The sequence below is a fragment of the Psittacula echo genome (genome assembly GCF_963264785.1).
Source record: "Psittacula echo genome assembly, chromosome: 5".
Taxonomy (NCBI): Eukaryota; Metazoa; Chordata; class Aves; order Psittaciformes; family Psittacidae; genus Psittacula; species Psittacula echo.
This window is the reverse complement of record NC_137739.1, coordinates 37926827-37950348: the sequence shown is the minus strand read 5'-3', so window position 1 is coordinate 37950348 and position 23522 is coordinate 37926827.

Below are 23522 nucleotides of genomic sequence, written 5' to 3'. Positions count from 1 at the left end.
AACTTTCAGAGGGACAGACATTTTTTTCTGCAGGGTATTTCCATTTTGCATGCAGTTTCATGAGTTTCTCCTTTTATGAGCATCTTATGCAATGCCGTGAGTCTGGCAGAATGGGCTCTGGCAGGGTGCTTTGGCATTTCAGTCTTGCACTTGCTTCTACCAATTGAAGTAATGCCTCCGAGAGAACAGGTATGTAGTGGCTGAACGGATCAGCCGATTTCACACACACATCCACTTTCATTGGACCTGGATAAATATCTGCAGTAATTCCTTGCTGATAATTACTCAAAAAGTTGTTCTCTGTACATGTTTCACAGAACAGCTGCACGGTACTCTGCTTCCACACTTTCTAGTGTTTATACTTGTTTTTAACTAAGACCACTTACCCATACACTATTACATGCCATCACAGCCTGCTCTTCTGTCTGTTGTTTTGTTCATTGGTTGCAAGACCTTTGCGGCAGAGAGAAATATTTTGTTCTGTAACTACACATCACGACATCATACCACCTTCTGTAGCAACTTACTCAAGACTGGCTGTAGGTCATCACCCAACTCCTCCAGTTTTCTCAGTTCATTGTTCTTGTACTGGGCCATCTTCCCTCAGTTCCCAACACTTCATTTCTACTCAATAATGGTCTGAACCATGTAATATAAGATAACATTTTCCTGCCATGAATATGGAATATGCAAAGCCTAGTCTGTAACCAGAGGTAAGAGAAAAGTGTGGTCCAGAATCAAACTTTCTCGGCCTTTTGGATGAGGTTAAATTATGGTCTCAGTGTTAATGTGCAGGTGTACATCTGAACTGCCACAGTGGAGAACAGAGAATCCTAGTTTAGCATTTCTCTCAAAGGTTAGCTCTAGTGGCTAGAGGACCAGACTCATAATTAAATGAACAGAACTAGATTTAAGTAGAAGAGGGCTGGTTTACAGTACCCAAGAATTTACCTCCCTTAATTTTTGGTAATACAGTAGATATTTTCCAGTCAGGTGCTTTCAAAAAATGGCTTTCTATGAAATTTGAGGTGTTTATTCAAATTAATGTAAATTTTTCAGGTGTTTCGGGACAATTTGCACCAGGACAGTATTTACAAGACGGCAGGACTGACACAGGTATAGGAATATCACATGCTATTTTCATTGGTTTAAATTTAATTTTCATGGATAGACAGCAAAGAATATATACACTGCTACAATCCTGTTTTAACTTAGATATTTACAGGGCTTAAGTGTGAGACTGAAGAGTACCACAACCTTTGGTCTGAAACCTCATTTAAAGGGCCAATATGATCTCCAGTTTAGGGAGATCACACATTAGAAATACAGGTGGTTTTATAGGTAGAAGTTCACATCCACTGAATTTGGGATAAAGGAAAGTATCCCTATCCATCTGAGTTAAAAATTGTCTATACACTGCTATAATAATCATTCCACTCTACAAAGCAGGCTAAATGCAAACCTAGTTCTATGTGCTTATAAATCAAGTGAGTGGATTTATGCCCATTTATAAAACATTAGAGCTGGCCAATAGTTACTCCACCAGGTCTATCTTGCAAGTTTAACTGTTTACCTCAAGTCCCAGTTTGATTTACTTCATACTTTTTCCTTTAAAAAAGACTTTCCCAATCTTTCCAGAATACACATCTAAGTTATAATTCTCTTATTTTTAAATATTACATTATTACATAATTAAAAATACATGTTAAATATTTCCGACAGGATTTCCCGTAAGCCAATCTCTGTGAAAATTCACCAATGGTCACATGTAGGGCAGCTTTTCAAGGCTATTGTCTCTTGCCTTACTGGCTGCAAAGTTAGTGCAGTGGTCAGATAGCTCTGGAAGGCTGGTATCAAAGGGGATATTAAATGAGATCAGCATATGTCACAGGAAACCATTTCACAGAGAAGACAAAGGGTCTTATTAGTGTATATAAATATATAAAGGGAGAGTGTCACGAGGATGGATCCAGGCTCTTCTCAGTGGCAAACAATGATAGGACAAGGGGTAATGGGTATAAACTGGAACACAAGAGGTTCCACTTAAACTTGAGAAGAAACTTCTTCTCAGTGAGGGTGACAGAACACTGGAACAGGCTGCCCAGGGGGGTTGTGGAGTCTCCTTCTCTGGAGACATTCAAAACCCACCTGGACACCTTCCTGTGTAACCTTATCTAGGTATTCCTGCTCTGGCAGGGGGATTGGACTAGATGATCTTTTGAGGTCCCTTCCAATCTCTAACATACTGTGATACTGTGATACTGTGGTCTGAATGAGCCAGTGTTAGCTGGTCCATGACACTGCCTTCCTTGCTGCAGTTAGTTAAGTGTCAATAATCAAACAGCAAATGAAACTAGAAACCTTTAGTTCTGCAAAAAGTTCTACTTCCATCACACAATTCATATGAATAATTGCATTTCCATGCAACACATTTCTACGCTTTCATATGAAAACAGCACTTCCCCAAGGTTCTGTGTATTCTCTTTATCTTATTTGAGACCAAGATGATTTTCTTCACATCCAGTATGAGACCTCCATGACTCATGTGCCTTCAAGCTGCCTTTCTTGTTGTATCACCTTTTGGGAAAGTAGAGCTCTCCTTCCTATCTTTAGCACTACTGGTTGCTACATGCAGCAAGAGACTGAAGTGCCTTGTAATAAACAGTAAGTACTTCAGCATCTGTGTCCTTAATTGAGTGGCGAGACGTAGCACTTTCAGACAATTCACATTTTGCTTTGGAAATCTCTGCTGGGGTCTTCTGTTTCTTTCAAGTTAGATCTTACTGCTGAATCTTCCCTCTCAAATAGCATTAAGCATGACTCTCCTATATAATAGGATTATACTGTAGAAAGCACGACTTCCACCCATCTTCTTAATATAAGGATCATGTTAGAAATGTAACCTAAATTTTTTTCATTATAAGGTAGGTGTTACTTTCTGTACTTACCAAAAGGCACTTCCCAACTGGCACCTTGAATACGGAAACTTAAACAAGTAAAAGCAGACAAATATTCTGTAACTCCCAAAGATGGCAGATACAAATAGGTCATCTGGAAGTTGTTCACTGAAACAAATAGTTGCCAGAATAAGCACCTCTAACCACAATCATCTATCATTAAGCTCATGTGAATGCAGAATTTCCTCTTTAAGTGGTATTTGAAAATGAAATTAGTTATAGTGAGGCAGGTCAGAACCTTCCTCCCTCATTTCCTTTACCTTACCAACTAGAAAAATTACCTGCTGCCCCGTTGTGCCACAAAAGGAGCCTGTTTCATCAGAACTTCCCAGTTCCAAGTCCCTCAGGATAATCATTCTATTCTTATGTGAGCTTTGCTCCTTGAATCTCTACTTCACTCGTTGCCAGTTCAGAAAAGCAACTAAAGAGAGATTCTGCCTTTCCCCAGTTGCAGAGAGTTTTCCTGCCTGCCTGTAGTCCTGCTAGCAGACATGGTTAGGACTCATCAGCCAAACTCTGCCAAACCAGTGGGAAAAGGGACTTGAAACATGGCTTGATTTGGATGGAATTTCACTGGGAGTGCACCAGAGTGTTTCCTAAATTTAAAGTACTACTTTTCCAAGCAACAAAAATGAGTGATCTTGTCAACAGGAAGTTGCACACTGCAGGTGTTATGAGTTATGTTCTTAAACAATCAGAAGTCACTCATAATTATCCTTACCACCTAAGGACAATTACACAGATGTTTGATGTAATTAATTACAAAGACTGCAGTGTCAATATATGTCATTACTTCAACTGTAGATTTTACTACAGATAAAGACAGAATAAAATTCACAATCCAGGGTTTAACCCCACTATGGTGTTTTGGTTCAAAATGGAGTTAAATTTACTGACTGAAATGTGTTGATCTTTAAGTGAATGTAATTATGGAAAGAACCTGGGTCACGTACAGTGACAAGACAGATTTCTGAGGACTCTATTTACTGTTGCTGCACCATAGCTATCAATCAAAACATGACCCTTCAGATGTCTCGCTACCTGTTTAGTCAGTTAAGGATGAAGATCATGCTGTTCAGGGTCCTGTCCAAGGACCTGTGACAGATAAAGTAACATTTGTATCTTCCAGTATGTCAAAGATGCCACCTGACACCCTCAGAAGTCATATGTAAATTGGCATGTTTTGCATATATGGTGGCTGAGTGTGGCATTCAGCTCACTATATTTAAACTCCTTATTGATTCACAACACCCACGAGGAATAAATTATCCGTCTATTAACATTAGATTGATCAGGAGATGTCTTCAGGTAAAACTGCAATTTTGGTTTTTGCAGTCATTGCAGAAGCAAAAAGATTTAACCTTGTAGTGTTTGACGTGAAATTTTGGCTGAAAAAGAATTTCAAATTTGTAACCTGTATGGTTATGGGCTGTATGATTGTTATCAAAAGACAGCCTGGCATTTATCTGGAATAAAAATTACATGGAAGTTCTGTACTTTGCTCTTACTGAAAAAGAGAAATTTCTTTTCAGATACCTGCCTGCACAGCATAGTTTCGTATTAAATGCACATTTCTGCATGGAAACCAACCAACAAATGGTATTCTCTACTGTTGTTCTTGTTCTCCCAGACAATGGTTTGAACAGGCTAGTCTTTGTTTTCACAGATGCTTGGCTCAAAGTTATTCATTTAGTATTTTGGCATCAGATGGAGTAACTGTTTGGCAGTGCTGTGCAGTATCCATGACTGTATACTTGCAAAATATTTTGTTAAAATTACTGTCATGGTAAGAATCTCTTCTTTAATAGAAAATACTGACATATTCAAACATCATAGATTTTGCACTAATAACTAACAGAATAGGAAATTACCAAGACAGGAATCCTACAAAGTAATAATCCATTAAACTAACATAGCAAATTATTATTATATATTATACTAATACCGCAAATCATTCTAGTTTTTTGCATGAACATGAGAATTTGTATCTGTTCTGGACATAATTCCATTGAGTGTTTCTTTCATGATTTGGATAATAGGATTTCTTGATGATACCAACCTTGGATCAGCATGAAAATTATCCAGATAAACTGGAAAAATAGCCCAAATTAAAAAAAAAAAAAAATTGAGATGTTGATTTTGGGTTGGCAAAAGCAATTTAGGAATTGCAGCAGAAATTAAATGCCAAAAGCCAGCCAGAAAAGTGGCATACAGTTTGCAGTAATTTCCAGTTACCATGTTAGTAAAATAGCATCATATTACCTCCATTCAGTTTTTCTCAGTTTACCATTGAGTAAGTTTGAAACTCTTATGCTTCCAGGGGACTACTGCACAAGGATGCTCTGGATGATTTCTAACAAGGTTGAAGCTGCCAGGCTTATTAGAAAAAAATCTCAAATCAGACTTCAATCTGTAACTACCAGTGGTTCTCAGAAGGATCACATTTCCTGCTAGCAGTAGTAGAGGGTTGGGAACCATCATTAGGTTTACAGTTATCCTCAAATAAAGCAGTCAAGGATATACTAATGAGACCCAAAGTGTTACATGAGGAGTAATTACCAGTAAGCTGAATAACTGCATTCATTGTAAGGGTAAACCTTCTCTTTAAGCTCAGAGATGTTAACTGCAGATTATGGTAGTGACACATACAGGAAGAAGTCTGTTCATAACACCTCCAGTTCAGCTCAGGCCCTCTCAATTGCATTTCCAGAAGGTGCTCTTCTAGCTCACCTTAAGCAGTGTTGCAATGCCTTTGAGAAAAAGCATACTGTAAGCAAATCAACATCACCATTCTGCAAGATACCACCAGCAACTATAATTCCTTCCACTTTTCCTTCTTTATGTCCCAAAATTCCCATGACAGGGACACAAGAAAATTCTCTGTGCCCCTGCCAGGGCACAACCTGTGCAGCATTTCCATCAAGCAGAGTTTTAATTCTTTGTGGTTATTGGAATGAAGAGAAAAATCAATGTAGAGGAGATATTTATCTGGAGCTGTTCCTTCAATTCTGTGTATCACACCATTTCTTCCTGGTTTGAATAAGTGCACGTCAAGAAAGCTGCCAGCAATAGCATTGTTTCAGGCTTCCAGTATTTCAACGAATACTGTTTTCATACTATGAAATATGACTCTGACTTTTAAGTGCCTTTTTTTCAGGGGATGGCAAAGGGAATAACAACTGAACTTCTGCAGCCAGAGTGGGCACTTAAGATCATCACGAATGTCATAGCTCTGCCCCTCATCCCTTCTTAGCACTTAGCCTGCCATCCTGTGTTATTAAATACTAAGCTTTGTTATACACTGCCCTAGACAGTGGCTGAGCTTGTTCTGCATTTGTTTTAATGGGATTTGTCTTGGCTAATCTTATATGTTGGAACTGTACAGTGTAAAAGTGTCATTGCTCTTTATACAGGGAAAGTGTCCTTAGATTCATTTATTTACCATTCATTTACTATTCTGACTGATTAGGTTTCTCAGAGTTTCTACGCAATCCCTTTATTTACCAAGGTGGGAACCAGTGCAAATCCATCCCTTCCATGCCTCTGATTTTTAAACTTCTAAGCTACAAGACAACTGCGTATCTATTTTCACTTACCACATGCACACACACACACGCTAAAAAAATCAAACCCAAAGCCCACATTTTGCAGTTTAGAAGTTAGAAAGACTCATATTGAGACCTCACTTGGAGTATTGTGTGCAGTTCTGGTGTCCTCAACATAAAAAGGACATGGAACTGTTGGAACAAGTCCAGAGGAGGGCCACGAGGATGATCAGGGGACTGGAGCACCTCCCGTATGGAGACAGGCTGAGAAAGTTGGGGCTGTTCAGTCTGGAGAAGACAAGGCTGTGTGGAGACCTCATAGCAGCCTTCCAGTACCTGAAGAGGTGCTAAAGGGATGCTGGAGAGGGACTATCCGTTACAGCCTGTAGTGATAGGACAAGAGGTAGCGGGTTAAAACTTAAACGGGGGAAGTTTAGATTGGATATAAGGAAAAAATTCTTTACTGTAAGGGTGGTGAGGCATCGGAATGGGTTGCCCAGGGAAGCTGTGAATGCTCCATCCCTGGAGGTGTTCAAATGCAGGTTGGACAGAGACTTGGGTGGCATGGTTTAGTGTGAGGTGTCCCTGCCCATGGCAGGGGGGTTGGAACTAGATGATCTTAAGGTCCTTTCCAACCCTAACTATTCTATGATTCTATGATTCTGTATTCCAAGTCCATGGAATTTCCCCCTAGCTTCTCTAGTGGAAAAGTAGGTTGTCAAAATAGATTGCTTATCAAGCTGGATAATCTCCCAGGACCACCGAATTCGGTGAATTGCGCAGCACACAGATAATCATTACTTCCTGCAGACTTGAAGGCAAGCTGAGCAAAGGTTTTGCTTTTGTCTTTGATAACAGCATAGTAAATTTTGCGGATAACTTCAAAGAAATCATTCAGTGGGCAAAGTTTTACTGAATATCAGGAGATTTTATAGGTTAGATACACTGAAACCTCTTTCTACTACCTAAGAATCTAAGCTATTATAATGTTGCATGAGAGAACATGTACAAAATTTGCATTATGAACTCTTAGTAATGCTTCTAAGTTCAGCTTGGAACCACTAGAGGGGAAAGCGATTGCAGTAAGAAAATACCTTGTATTTCCTCAGCTAGCTCGGTCAGTGTAAATACAATGAATTCATGTGAGCCATGAAAAGCTGGTTCAGATTGGGGTCTAGCTTGATGGAGCTTTGTCCCATAATATACACAAATAATTGAGTAATTACCAAGTGTTACATAAATTGTAAGATAAAATACATAATCATTTAAGCCTTTTGATACACAGGAGTTACAGCAAAGTTGAAATACACCACAAAGCCACCACAAAGTTCAGTATGCTAAAGTGACCATTGTACAGCTCCAATGTGCCCAAAACATGCAGCCCAAGCAATTCCTAACACATTGAATGGCTTCTCTCACTTTCTTAACCTACAGGCAGTATTTTGTCTCGATCTGATCCATCTTCCCTTGCTGTGGGACAAAACGGGACTGACTTCCTGGGAGCTGAAACCCCCCACGAAAAACAAGGCAGTCAAACCCCTTTTAACCAGATTTTAACATCAGTCTTTTGGCAAACTGACTTAGTGCTCAGCTGGGCAATGCTTCAGCTGCTGAAGTATGCATGCTTCCTCTGCTTGACTCTTCCCTTAGAAAAATAAGACTGTCATTTAGCAATGTTGACTATATAACAATCAGAACAGCTTATCAACAGATACTGACAATTCTCTGTCACCTGGAATTTCTGAGCCAAAAAGGGATGTTTGCCCAAATTATTTACCTTAAATCAAATGTAAATTGTTAAATTACATTAAAAAGGTGCAGGATAAGAAGTGTATGAGAGTGTAATCTGGGTTACAGAGGAGGTTTGGTTCAACAAAAATGATCACAATGATCTCTGATGGCTTTAAATCTTTGAGTCTTGAATGTACTAGAAGTTGCTTAGAGTACCATTGAAAGAGCATTGAAGTTGCATGAAGGTTCACTTCCACACAGCTCAACTGAGTTATGCTGAACTACTTGGAAAGCACACCAGCATGAGACTTGAGTTTAACGGACTCTTGAATTCAATCCAAAACCTGTTAGAAAAGAAAGCGCTCCCCACCTGTTTGCAAGAATGATTCAGAGAGAACAAATGAGCATACAAAGGAGTTCCAAAACTGCAGGATCCACACCACAAAAGCAAACTTACTTTTCCTGTTTCTCTTCTTATTGGACAGAAACAGAAAATGGAGATGGACAGCCTTCTGGATTGTCATTGTTTCAGAAAGCTTAAGAGTACACTGCTATGAAACACATGTCAAATTTTTACATTTTTTCAAAGAATTGCAGTAGACTAATTAATAGTTCATTCTTGCAAAGACAGAAAAAACGTTTTCTTATTTAATGGCAACATTTTCTCTATGAAAAATCTTATTGCATTGATAAGTCTAATAACAGAAGACAACCCTTTGTGTCAATATTAACCTGAGATAAACTTCAATAAAAAACCCTACTTCATTTTCAGTTTCAAAAAAAGTCAGCCTTTTGCAGAAATGTGTTTTGCAGCCATTTTCATGGTCATGTAATTAATTCTACAACGGACAAACTTTCTTCAGATCTTTTCAGCGTCCACTGCATACGTTGTAAGATTGTCAATTCAGATCTGCATTTGATGCATTCATTACTGTATATCTTACTTGCTCTAATGCAGTGTTTTCTATCTGTAGTGTCCAAAACACTTTTCAGAAACAGTAACAACATTCTTATTTTATTGAGGGGAATGGATAAGTGTTTGGCTTAGTTTGAGTAAACAGTCAAAAGACATTCTAACACAAATTACTCATGTTTTATCAGATACCATATTGTCAAAAGGAGGAAAAAAGAAGACATAAAGAGCTGACAGATGAGTGTTTCCCTAAAGCTAGTTGTGGGGCAATATAAGCAACAGATAAATATGCTTTGTTGTGTTGTACAGAAGGAATGGCTTTTCTACTCCGTATCTGTATAAAGGCTTCAGCCCACAAGCATGTATCAGAACTAACCCCACACAGGATAAGTAAGTAAGTCTTAAGATAACATAATGTAGGACAAAAGTATCAGCAAGATAAAATTTGACCAAAAAAAATCCATGTATTCTACCTTACCACAATGATGTCTATATCGAGAGACAGATGAGATACAAAAAAAAGATCAAGTGTTTGAAAAACTATACAAGCAAATGAAAAGTCAAATCTAACCTCTAGAAATTAAATACCATTTTTATTTTGAAACCTAGGTGAATTTGCACTGTTCAGGGAATCTATAAATAAAATTATTTTGATTTCTAGGGTGACCATAAACAGTTTATAATTTAGTTTTACTTTCCGAATCAGCAGCTCACCAAAATCTGCTTCAGAACTGACGTCTATGTGGGATTTTCTCTCTTCACTTTATTATTAATAATGCAGACTGCCTTCATTCAGTCAGAAATATTGTTAGCACTGGAAGGAGCTGCAGAGTTAGATGTACTCTATCAAAATTACAGAATGGCCACAGCAATCATTACCAGCTTAGAACATCATATTCTCTACTGAAGAATGTTTGACAGTTGAACTGCCATTGATATAATTTGCCTGATTATGACAATAAAAAGAAGCAGAATCATCTTCTACTCATCCATAACTCTGGCAATCACTTCAGATGAAAGGGAGAAATTTCAGCAATACAGTTCCTATGAATTAAACATGGACATGCAACAGCAGTTTTCAGTTATTTGCAGCAATTAATGAAAGCAGATAAGGATTTTCATAGTTTTCAGATCAATAAAGTTGAAAACTGACTATAAAAGAGGTCAACAGAGAATTCATCCACTGACATATTGAATGTTCAATACAGTACAAATCTAGCTGCTCAAGTTTGACAGCATTCTTGTTTTATATCACACTTTGGCATTCCCAAATGATAAGGAGGCTGACAGCTCAGTTTAGCAAACCATGCAGGCCAATTAGTTACCTCCAGGATGCATACATAGAGTATATATCTAAACCCCACAGTTTACGATAACTTACAACAGAGCTCAGAGAAATGAGAATTTCTCATGAGAAGTTCTCCTCTACCCATTCAGACTCAACAAGGAAACATTATTTACATAATGAGTATGAGCTAACTGAAGTCGTAATGTGCCATCTTTGTGCGTATGCTGTATTGCACAATCTCTAAGTATATGACTGGGTCCTGCTGTTCTCCACTGGGTTTCTATTTCACTGGGTGCACATTAAGCACCTGCTGTAAGGAAGGTGAACCCGGATTTGAGGTTGAAATAGAACATGTTGTGAGTGTAAGAATTTGGCTGTTGCAGAATGAATGTAGAACTTAGATATCCCCATGGATTCAGTTTCTCCTTCAGTTTGAATAGTTCTTTTTTGATGTTGTGCATATCTTTTTAAAATGCAATTTCCACAGTCTTTTATTTGTTTTCTTTAAGATGCTGTGCTGGATACTTCAGCATCTCAGTTGCTGTGGGACATTCACAGTTCTACCTGAAGTCTACTCTCTAAACATGCACACTACCAAAATAAAGCTCAGTACTTTGAAAAATCAATCCTAAGAGTGTTAAGTCTGTTCACCCCAAATTCCTGGATACCCATAACTTTTCTAGGCCTCATCTAGCAACATGTAAAACAAAGATAATAAATCCCAAGTATTTCAAAACATATTTTCAAGAGCAATACGTTGCTATGGATGAACTTCTCAGGCTTCAGCGATGGGCACCGCTAAAAAGTGATGAATTGAGTCTATATTCAGAGTAAGGTTTGAATAACACATGGTAACAAAGTGCTAGGACATACAGTTAAAAATAATTGAATGTGATACAAAAAACTTTAATTATTATAATGAATGGCAATATCTGAATTGAAATACTGAAGAGGTCTCTGCTAACTTTTATACCACAGCTATAAATATAATTGATTTCTCAGAGTGTTGAATCATACATGGGCTAAAGAATTTTTTTTCCTTCTCTATGTTTGTCTAATTTACATGCATTTGATTATGTCTTCCATGCACTTTTTGCATAAAGAAAGTCTGCTACAGATTTAAACTAAGAGTATATTTGCAAGGATCCAGTGGAGGAAGAACAGTAGAGCTTCCACTAGTAACAGGACTTCTGACAAAACTCTCTAGTGTCAGTAGTATATCCACTTCTTACACAGTCTGTTGTTTATACTATTACAAATGTACATGAGTGTCATTCAACAGAGTTATATCCACCAGAGCATTCTAACATAGATGTTTTTGAGGTTGTGCATCACTAATTAACTTCGAGGGTTTAGATATACCGCTCACCTCAGCACTCTATTTCACCCATTTTTCTACTAGTTGTACCATTTATTTCTCTGAGCCTGCAAAAAACAATTTCTTCTAAAGACTAGCTTTTGATTTTGGGGCACTATAGAGAGACCAGCTTCCAGCTTGCTTTAGGCAATGTTGCTTTGACCATATGGCACAACATAGCCCTGGGCAGGGATTGGCAGCTCTGATCCCAAACACAATGTTGCGGTGTCAGTGCTTCAGAGAAAGGCATTCTCTCAGGTGCAACTTCATATCAATGTAGTACCACTGTTTCCTATTATAAATTTACCTTGGCTGTTGCTAGCAGAAGGATCTCTGCAACATACACCACTGCACAGTGTAAATATGTCCTCAACTATGTGTGTGCACATCAGGTTTTTAAGTCTATAATACCATTTGCAAATATTAGTATGCACAGTTGTGGTGTCTGTGTTTACAAGCTATAAAGAAAGAGGCTTAAGTGTTTATCCCCTTTATACACAAAGATATCCTGGATGTGTTCAGACAAAACAGAAACCATTCTCTGGATGCCATGTTCATTCTCTTTATGGTAAAGGATGCACATTATTTTTTCTGAAGAACTTTTTCTTATTCTGAGTATTGCACGGCTCTTTCTGGTAAAATTGTCTTTAAGATTTCCTGGTTTGTGTATTTGTTTGTTGCAGAACTTAAATTTGAAGTGACTGAATGAGGGAGATGTTGAAAAGAGCAAGGACAGTATCATCAAGCTGCTTGGGTGCCACAAAGTTCATTTGTGATGCCAGTTAAAAGATTCATATCAAATTATAATCATGGTTTTTAACTGTGCGTTCTTCACTTTCTGTACAATCAGCTTGAAACACTGAGACTGAACCTGCGGAAGTGCTGAGCATGCAGTTACTGCCAAAACCAGTGAGAGTCATACTCTGAATATATAGCATTGCAGGTCATGTCAAATATTCTGAAAAAAAAACCCCAAACCGACAGATCCCAAGCTGTCTTCAACTGGGTATGTCAGGAAGAAGATAAATGACACTGAAGGAAGGAGAGGAAGAGAAGAATGCAAAGCAACATTGACTGCAGATAAATCTGAAGCAAAGAAACAGTAATGATGCAGATGGCAGAAGCAGCCAGTCATGAGAAGTGTTATTTCATATGCAAAAATCCTGGGATTCCATATGCAAAAACATCCTGAAATTTGGCATTGGAGTGGAAGAAAAGGTATGAAGGAAGGCATGGGCTAAAACAACACTGTTCAATGTCTGAATGTTTTATTACAGGGAAAACCCCTCATAACAGTGCAGGGTTACTCTGAGAACTTGTGGTAATCTCACGTTACTGTGATAATACTAATTTTATTGTCCACTTGACCCAGTCTACACCAGTCATGACATTTCAGATCTTTCCCAGGAAAAGGAACTTAGTTAATGTAAGGGCATGCGTATATTTGACATGCAATACTTATAAAATGAGGTCTCAGCACAGGACTCAAAATGTTCTGTGACTTAATTTCTTCACAAAGTAAAGCAGTTGAATAAAAACAGAGATATTATGCTCAATATATTTTACTTTCTGATCATACTGGTATAAACTAGCCTCTTATGATTTAACTAGACAGCTTCTAATGCCTGATTTAACTAGTTATGCTTTGCTGGGTTCTTCCAAATGACACTGCAACCTTTAAAATTAACAGATAATGGAAATAAAACCAGAAATAAATTCTAATCATATTACGTATTACCCATTTTACAATAAATCACAGAGGCTGCAATGGACATCAAAGCTCAGTCCCCTACAATGTACGATGTAAAAGACAGCAGGAGAACTACTCATGGTAATAAAAGAGGGTTTCAAATCTTGGGTATTAATGTGATTTGATTTTCAATTAGTTTTATCTGAGCATTTTGAAGTAAAGGAGTGGATCAATAGTACCATGTTTGACTAAGACCTAATAAAGGACATAAAGGAGTTTTATTCTTATTTTAGTCTTTAAACATAGCTTTGCTTTATATAGAATATATTGTATCATACTATAAATACCTACTGCAACTGTTTGAAAAGCAGTTCATCTTCACATAATTAAGAGAACACCTATAATGTTAATCAACAACTTCTGAGTAAACAATGAGCAGTTGCCTCATTTTTCACTAGAATTCTCCTCACTAGAAACTTCCAGATAAGGCCTATCAGAACGGTACAGCAGATAAATGTAAATCCTAATGTCCCAGCAGCAGTTCTGGAGCTTAATCTTGGCTTCAGTATTGGGCAAATGACCAGCCAAAGAAAAGCCCAGCAAACAGATCCCTGTTATCTTGCATTTTAGCACTGGGAAAGAGTAAGTGACAGTTTCTTTCTATCAATTACAAAAGTTTTTGCCCCTCCCTTGAAATGAAGCTACTCCAGTATAGCACTAGGTGGACTAGACACCTTCTGCGTGTCTCTATGAGTCCATCATTCTGTCTCTCAGCAATATAAATGGAGACACTGATTTCAATCGTTACTGCACCCGAAAGTTAACCAGATTTGCTATGATATTTTATTTGCATTCTACATAGAGGATATATGAAGATATGATGATCTCATTTTCTATTATGAAGATCCAGATTCAGAAATTATGAGTAAGCTGCATTAATAATATATTAATAATTAATAATAAAAATAACATTAATAATATAATCACCAATTATGAACACAATAATGGAAGTTAACATAGCAAGAGGATTAATCAATGAAGTAATCAAACTCCTGATTGAGTGTAAGGATAATGAGATCCACAATATATTAGAGATTTGAGATTTTCAGCCAAAAATGCAGATACAGGGAATCACTTCTGATGGTGCCTTAAAGCTCAAACTTAAATTGTTTGGTTAAATTCAACTGTAAACCAGTTTCAGCCTAATTTGTGATGGCCATACAAAGGGAATCATCACTAGTGACTAAAATGGGATCTTTGAGAGGTCACAGTACTTCTCTGAACATGCAGGAAATATTAACGTGCGTATATAAAACCACAGCATAGCAACTGTTGATACGAATTGATTTTTCAGTGGTAAGCAATGTAATGATTCATAAAGTATATTTTTCTTCTTACCACAAAATCACTTAATAAGTTTATGTGTGTTACCCAGTTGAGTTTATTATACTATTTTATAATTACTTTATACACCAGTTATATCTGTTAACATTTTTCTTTTTCAGATCTTCATCCTGGAACTTTAATAATAACTGTTAGAGCTTGTAACTTTTCCCTTAAATTTTCACTGCATGTATTTCTGTATATGCAAGTATCTTGTAGTCATTTTTTCAAAATTAAATAATAGTAAGTTAAATTCTACAGACTTATATGTCAATGAAGTTGCCAGAAGTATAACTCATGACTGAAATTGACCAGTTCTCTTCCTCAACACTTCCAGTTTTATTTAGTTATATCAATTTAATTTAAATATTAATAACCAATTCTACTTTAAAAATGTTCAGAAAATAGAGCATCTTTTCTTGTTTCTCTTTACTGCTTAGGGGAAAAATATGCCTTTTATTTCTCTCAATGCTGAAGTTACTTCCTCAAATAGAACTACTACAATGGAGAGAATACATACTGTTTTTCAGAAAAGGAATCCCAAATGACCACTTAATCTGTCTGTCCCCCTGCCCCAGGGTACTATCAACAGCACTTACACAATTCTCGGGTAGTTTTTGTAACCAATTCTTAAGATGGACAATTTTCTTGGGCAACCTATATGAATACTTCACCATCCTTGCAAAAAGAAATTTTCTCCCAAATGGCTAACCTACACTTCATTCACATTTTAAACCTAATTTTATCTTGTCCTCTTGCCAGAGAATATGGAGGCCATCTTTACAGGAACTGTTTGATCCCACGGGGGATTATGGGATCTGTCCTCCCACTGAAAGACTGTGTTTCTCTGCAGCCCAGGGTAACATACTATAAAAGGTTAATTCACCAAGGTAACATAGATGTAAATAAATGTATTACCATATTCATAAAACATTTGTTCACTAACTGTTCCTAAGATAAGGAACATTCCAAAGGACATTCTTGCAAATCAGTCTTCTTGTGTCTCAAGAGACAGCAATGACCAAGAAAATAAGTTTTTTCATTGTAGATAGAATGAATCTGATTTTTTTATAGTGAAATAACACCAGGAAACAGCTGAAGTAGCACTAAAACAGCCCATGTGAGAAGACAAATACCTCAAGGAAAGGTCCATATCAATGCTGAAGGATTTTCACTGTTTAGTTCTGTGCTGTGCAAGGCCTGTGGACAAATGCTGACCTTAGACAGTGTTTGATTTCTTCATTTTCACAGGCATAGTAGCTACATAGACAGGTGCAAAACTCACTAAAAACAATTAGTCAGATGGAAATTCGTTGGTTTTTTTGAGAAGTTAAATTGCCATCATTTACCGTAAGTTCATGCTCAAAAGTCGCTTAAAAATCCCTTCAATTTTATTTATCCCATAATACATAAGAGTTTGGGAAGACTAAGTCTGAGCAAAAATTCTTCCTGCTCACTTCTTGACATTTCATCAAAAAGACCTGCAGAAAGAAGACTCCTCCTAGAGTGCAAATACTGAGGGAATGTCAGAGCATCCTCTATTTACCTCTGCACCTGCAAAGGAAAACTAAAATGTCTGAAGCCCCACCTTTTAAGAACCTTGTGAAACAATCTGGGAACTGAGCCAAAACCTACTCTTGCTATATAAGACTCGGGAACAGTCAGGTATTTCCTCAGATGCAGGTTGTTCGGTAGTTTCTACCGGACTTCCAGAAGATGGGTACAGGTGGTGGGACGCGAATACCGCTATGGATATCAATAACAGCACTTGCCTTCATACAGATCAAAGGTAGGAAGATTCACTTGCTTGGCATTTTTACTGTTTTAAAGAATTTATAACCTGCTTTGGAGTTTGAAACAGTTTTTTCTGGGCTTTGTGAAGCTAATAAACCTGTTAGCTTTATGCAAGGTTTTCTTTTCTATTACAAATACTTTCCATCCCAAAAAGAGGAAAATAACTGTCTTGAAAGCTTATACTGTAGTCCATGTTCTCATCCTATTTCCTCCAGCTGAAATCAGGAATAGCTCCACTCAGTTCAGCGTAACTCAGAACTTAAACTCCTACCAAAATTCATCAAGACTTGCATTTAACTTTTGATGTCCACTTCAAGGTGGTACAGCATTTCTAAATGCACAAATCAAAAGGTGCAAAAGTAGTTTTAGGAGGCAAGAAATCCATGGAGTCTGTCTGCATGCATTATTATAAATTTTGTTTGTTTATTAGCTGATGATACAGTATTGAAAAAGAGTGATTTTGCTTGAAAAGCACTGGACAACAGATTTTAACAGTTCATTAATTTGTGCACATGAGGTTGCATAAAAGCTTAGAGCACAAAGTTGGTTTTTGATTGGGTGAAAACAAATGGAGTTGCCTTAAATATTCTAAGAGGGCATTAATACTCACAGATGAGTGGAAATCTTTTTACATATATTTCACCTGTTAGTTTCCCTTCAAGGTTAAGGCAAGAATGCTAGGTTTTAGTGCATTTTGATATCAGACACAGATCCTATAGTATTATTTCATATTTTTCCTACTTTCAGGTAGTTCTACACTAACTTATGTCAAAAACTGGTAGTGTGAAAGAATAGCCCATCAAAGGACTAGCTGTAGCATTACCACACCATGCAATGGAAATGGGTATCCGAAAAGAATATGGCATGAGACAGTGCGTGGAGAGAGAAGCAAAAAGTTCTCTGAGGCTAGGCAGTGAACAAGAGAAACCCAGCACTGAATAGTTGATAGCTTAAGAACAGGCACAATGCATCCTTCTAACACCAGCTGCAGATCCGCAGGTGGAGCAAAAAGGAAGGGACTTAAGGAGCTATCTGCAGGTCTGATTTCAGCATTAGCTCCTCTAGCGGTGCTCCCCATGGACTGCCCTTGTAGGATGCAGCAGAGGGTGAGCCTGCCTTGTTGGTTTTCTCCAGCCAGCACTGCCTCCCCTGCATCACCCTCTGATGAACTAAGCAGTGCATTAAAAGCCCCTCTGGCACCTGCAGATTTTGTATGTATTCCTATTCTGATAGGAATACATAAATTTTTCATTCCATTCCAGTGGAATGAAAATCAAAAGTCACAAATATATCTATTGGAAAGATCTACTTTTTTCTGTGTGGTTTTTACATTAATTTTCCTACTGCTGCTTATTACAAAAAGTGCCTGAAAGTGTAAAATACAGAGTAACTTTGGCTTTCAGTAAGAGAGGACAGAGATCAGTCCTGTAACTCTAAAATTAATGCTTTCTGTACAAAAGTGACCTATTTTTAAAGCCTTCTGGCTAGACTAAGGGGTTTCCTGATTCTTACAGCACACAGTGATCATAAAAAAATAAGAAAATGAAGCCTTTTTTCTGAAAAGCTTATGAGGGCATCCAGGGGCATTGTGAGAGGTCCTTATGCAAATCTGACTTCCTGTACACTAAGACAGCTTTGCCAATTTTTGATATACTGACTGTTACATGTTTAAACAGATAAAATTGAGAAATGATGAGGGAACTCAAGAAAATTATACACTAACATTTTCCTCCTACACTCTTCTTGATGTAGTTCAAGCCCAGGATGACGAGCAACAAACAAAATCAAACTATGCTTCTCCATCAATCCTGCAGCGACAAAAAAGTAAGTACTTTCATGCAGACCTATTTCTAAGATTTTGTCCCAAATTAAATTGAGAAATGGTAAGATTACTAGAATCTTCTTATTCCTAGCTAGAACATACTTTCCCTTCTTCCCCCTGCCCCAACCCCCTCCAATAAAAAAGGAAGGGGGGAGAGGAATTCTCTGCACAGCATACCAATTCCCAGCCAATCTCTGACTGCTTTAAACTGGAGAGCTTCCTCTGAGATATGGCCCAGTGGATCTAGGCTACTGATATGATACAGTTATCTAATCTTTCACTTAATGAAAAGTACATACCTTCAATCTAAAAGTGTATTTTCAGAAAAGGTGTGTGTATACATACATATCACCAACATACTTGGATAGTAGGTAAAAAAGATACATTTTTTTATGCTGTGTCAACATGACCGCATTACTCATGAGAGAATAAGAAAACCGCAACTACCTTAAGCATTAGAATAATTCAGCACTCCAAAATCATGCCTGACGCATAACTGTACAGAGCAAACACCATAACCATACACAGCAAATAAGGGTGGAAGTATACAATACTAACTGGTGTATTAATGGTGGCAGACTGAAACAATTATTAAGACTGCTCTGCAATCTGTAATTTGTGAGGTCAGTAGCTGGCAATTAAAATAGTGATAAACCCAAATTGGAAGTATACCAAAAATTATTTAATAGTGAGTATATTTAATTATTAGAACAGATAGTCAAAAACAGTAATATTTGCGCTTCCTATTAAAATCCTTATTAAATGAGATTGTCTTTCTAAAACATGTATTTGTCTTAGCGTTACTTTTTGTTCTAAATACAGAAGCCAATCACTGATGTTGCACAATCTACAGTTTGGAAGTCATCAAATTCTATGATTTTGATATTTTCAAGGGAGAATCTGCATCAATTCCTTGGACTCCCATGTTAAGAAAATCACATTGCAGGTTCCCTAAGTATTCTATCCCTTTCATTGCTGGATCCAGAGAGATAACATTGGATTTGGACACAGAAAATTTAGGGCTGGATCCTACCAATAAAAGCCTTTGCATGAAAAGCACATAATCAAAGTTTCTCAGAATTTAAACTGCTTTTTTAAAAAAAAATCTGCTTAGAGCTGGTTATACATGTCTCAGCACAAAGAAAGATAAAAGCTTCATAAAATATCAGCTCCTATTTCTCATCCTCAGCTTCTAATATTCATCAGTAACTTCAGTAACTTTCTGCTCCTAGGTGTACTGAGAAGCAAAGGTTCAGACATAGACATTAGCTCCACTTTTTCTGCATTGCTGAACACTGTGCAGATTGCTGCTTTTCAGTTCAGAACTTTAGGGCCAGAACGTCAGATGTGAGTCTTGGACAAATGATGGAAGAAAGTACCACAGCCAAAGAGCATTGTCTTTGGCATTTGGTTGTTAGTGAAATATACAGAAAGTCAGAACACAAAGCACTATGTAAAAACCATCATTAAAGCTTTGTGGAAACTTACCCCTATAGTGTAGCTAGTACTAGGAAATGTTAGTCACTAAAGAGACTAGGTAATATCTATAATTTTTTAGTATTTCTATTAAGATTAAACTTAACAATTTTTTCTCCCTTAGATTTTCCACCAGCTTCAAAATCCCAGGAAGTGACAATCATTCCACCATTTCAAAACACACTGAGATTAAAGGGTAAGTTAAACAATCTGTCATGGTTCAGATATTCACACAGGTGATCATGGAGTGACTGAAGAGATTAATAAATCATGTAAGATCCTTCAGCATAATAGAATAAAAAATGAACATGCAAATTAGTCATTTTATCAGGTAACAAGGATAATCTAAATGTGACTCCAGTACCCAGGCCTACATTTTGTTAATATGACGCAGCTGTTAAAAAATTACATATATCTAAATATAATACTTGGATAAATCACACATCGCACTTCCATTAAAGAGAGGGAACTATTAACGTGTTCAAAAGACTGGTGAGACACCTAATTTAGGGTATAGTGTACAATTCTGACTAGCCATGTTGAAGCAGAGTGAGTCTAAGTCTGGAAGGATGCAGAGAGGGACTGTGAGGATAATCAGGAAGATAGGAGAGCCTGCTTGTAAGGAAATAAGGACTGCAAAGAGATAAGTGACTCCTATAATGAGTGGGGTGAGGAGCAGTGAGGTGGAACCCCTTCAAGGTTAAGTGTAATACTGGCAGAAGAACAACCAGGGATACATGAGACAGGAATATGTTTTAGAAGATGCTGGCAAAAGTCTTCCAGCCATTTAAAGGGTGTGGCTATGAGTGGCCTTCCCTAGTAGGAGTACCATCTAGCTTTAAAGTAAATTTAAACTGGTTTTATGGTGAAACTTTAGAACTTCATGTATTTAGGAAAGGATTTATAGAATATTGCTGTCAGCAGAACCTGAGCACTGGGCACAGTGACCCAGGAGGGTCTGATCTTAGGCCCTATATTGAACTAAATAAATAACAGATTGATAAACAAAGAGTTTAACAAGAAGGAAGACAAAAGATAGGCTTTTGGACAGAGGTTAGTGGAAGGAATAGGAGGAGAAAAGCAACTAAAGGGAGGGTTTCTGCAGCAAATTACAGAAAATTCTTACTGCTTATTTTGAATCCACAGCTGGCAATCCCTCTCATAATGGCCGTGTGTGCAGCACATGGGGTAACTTCCACTTCAAGACCTTTGATGGGGACATCTTTTACTTCCCTGGGGTCTGCAATTACATCTTTGCATCCAACTGCAAATCTCCCTATGAGGACTTCAACATCCAGATTAGACGTACAACAGTGGAAAATGCTACCATGATCACTCATGTCCTCATGAAGCTGGAAGGAGCAGTAATTGAACTGACCCGTGGCTCTGTCCTTCTTGATGGCAAACCGTATGTTCATAACTTGAAACTGTCATCACTGTTCTTTCTCCCAGTGGGCTCTTTGAGTGAGCACCCCTTTCCCTCCTCTGATCTCACGTTTTTCCCAAGCAGCTGGAGGGCTCAGGTCTTTCCTGAATATCAACAAAAAAAAGAGTGCCTGACTAAGCTAATTGCTACTTCTGAAGATTATCCCCGTGTCCAGTTTGTTCAGATGAGCTATATCCCAGATGCTGCCCCACTGCTACAATAATGTATGTTTACACTTGAGTCTATAAATTGGATTCAGTCAAAGTGTTAGGTTTTTACACTCTTTAGTTTCTACTTTACATTATTTCTACCAGAACAGGATCCTTGAGAGGAATTTTTGATGGCTTTCATCCTTGCACTGTGCAATATGCAGTTAAATAGTGACTGCAGCTTGTACCTGCGCTCGTTTAAAATGAGCCTCTCTGGAAATTTGCTATCTATATAACAACGGTAGCACTGACTTTGGCACAAGGCATCAAAATTGCCCAAGAGGCTGGGTCAATATTTGGGCAGATATCCCATAGTGAGTTGTGTGTGATAGCAGCTATGTACAGTGAGCTAGTCTAAAGGTTATCTTGGTACACCTTTGAAAGGCACTCATGTCACAGAAAGCCTAAAGAGTCTATCCCTTTATTATCACTGGCTTTAAGGAGCAAATAGCAATACCGTGAAGCATACTGGCTGCAAAACAGAGCCTCCCTGCAGTTTTCTGAGCAATACAACTAAAGACACATGCCAACATTTTACCTATCCAAACACCATTAACAGAGATAACCAAAAGGAGCAAGTAAAGCAAGACTGATCCATTTGCACAATGAGAAGCAATTGTATAGGAAACAGACAAAACACTACTCACTTGTGCTGTCTGTATTTAGTTACTGCTCTAATTTCCTCATCTATGCATGTCAAAGCTTCTCAAAGAGAATAACAAAGGGTATCAGTGTGGATATTCAATGGATATTCTGGCCCTACCTCAGCTGAATTACAGTGATCTTTCCCCAGGGTTCAGATGCCCTACAGCCATATGGGAGTCTTGATAGAGAGAAGTAACAGCTATTTGAAAGTTTCTGCTAAGATAGGACTGACCTTCCTTTGGAATGAAGAGGATGCCCTTCTGGTAAGAGAACATTCAAAATTTGGCACAAGGCCTGTATTTTGAAAATAGGTTATTTACATCTTTGCAGTCTTAATCAGCCAGGCAGGCAGTTACTTTGGGATTTGTGTCCATTTTTAGTGTATTGCTCTGTCTTCCAGTCTTCTCTCAGTTATCCTTTTTTTTTTTGTTCCCACCAAACTCAGCTCAGGATCAAAACGAGGTCCCTAGTGACATGGCTTAGTGGTAGACTTGGCAGTCCTGGGGTAACAGTTGGACTTGATCTTAAATGTCTTTTCCAGCCTAGTTGATTCTGTGAATAGACCCCCAATGGTAACATTTCCACATCACAGTGAAGTACTCCTCTGATTGCAGACTTGGCAACTTGCTGATGTTCACAGCCCCAGGGCTAGGATAAGACCGAGGTTTTCTTGGTGGCCACTGACCTCTCCAGTGGTGCCTACCTTGTTACCACACAACAACCGCACAACACAGACTGCACAGAATACGTATGCCAACTTTTGAGTACATAAGCAATATTGATGTAGGCTGTGTTCCTAAAAATCAAGGCTAACGTTGCTATGAACTTAAGCTCTTTCCTCATTTCTTTCAGGTGGAACTGGATAAGAAATATGCCAATCAAACTTGTGGACTTTGTGGGGACTTCAATGGAATTCCAGTCAGCAATGAATTTATTTCAGAGAGTAAGTAATAAAAAGCATTATTAAGTATTGGTGTTCTGTTTTTCTTTCTTTCAACAGTATACTGTAACATAGTTGTGGATTGTATTGATGGCAAAATTAGTGCTACTTCTTTATGTATTTCTATGTTGTCAGGACTTTGAGATGTATTAGGTTGCTTCCATCACTTAAGTCTTGTAAGACCTGCCACATGCAACTTTCTATGTGTTTTCAGTAGTTAAGATCCAGTTCCTTGTATAACTTATTCACCCCCTTTTGCCTTTCATATTACAGTAATATTACTTAGTAATCACCGTTCATGTCATAGCTGGTAGTGTCACAAATGAAAACATCTCCATGCAAAAGC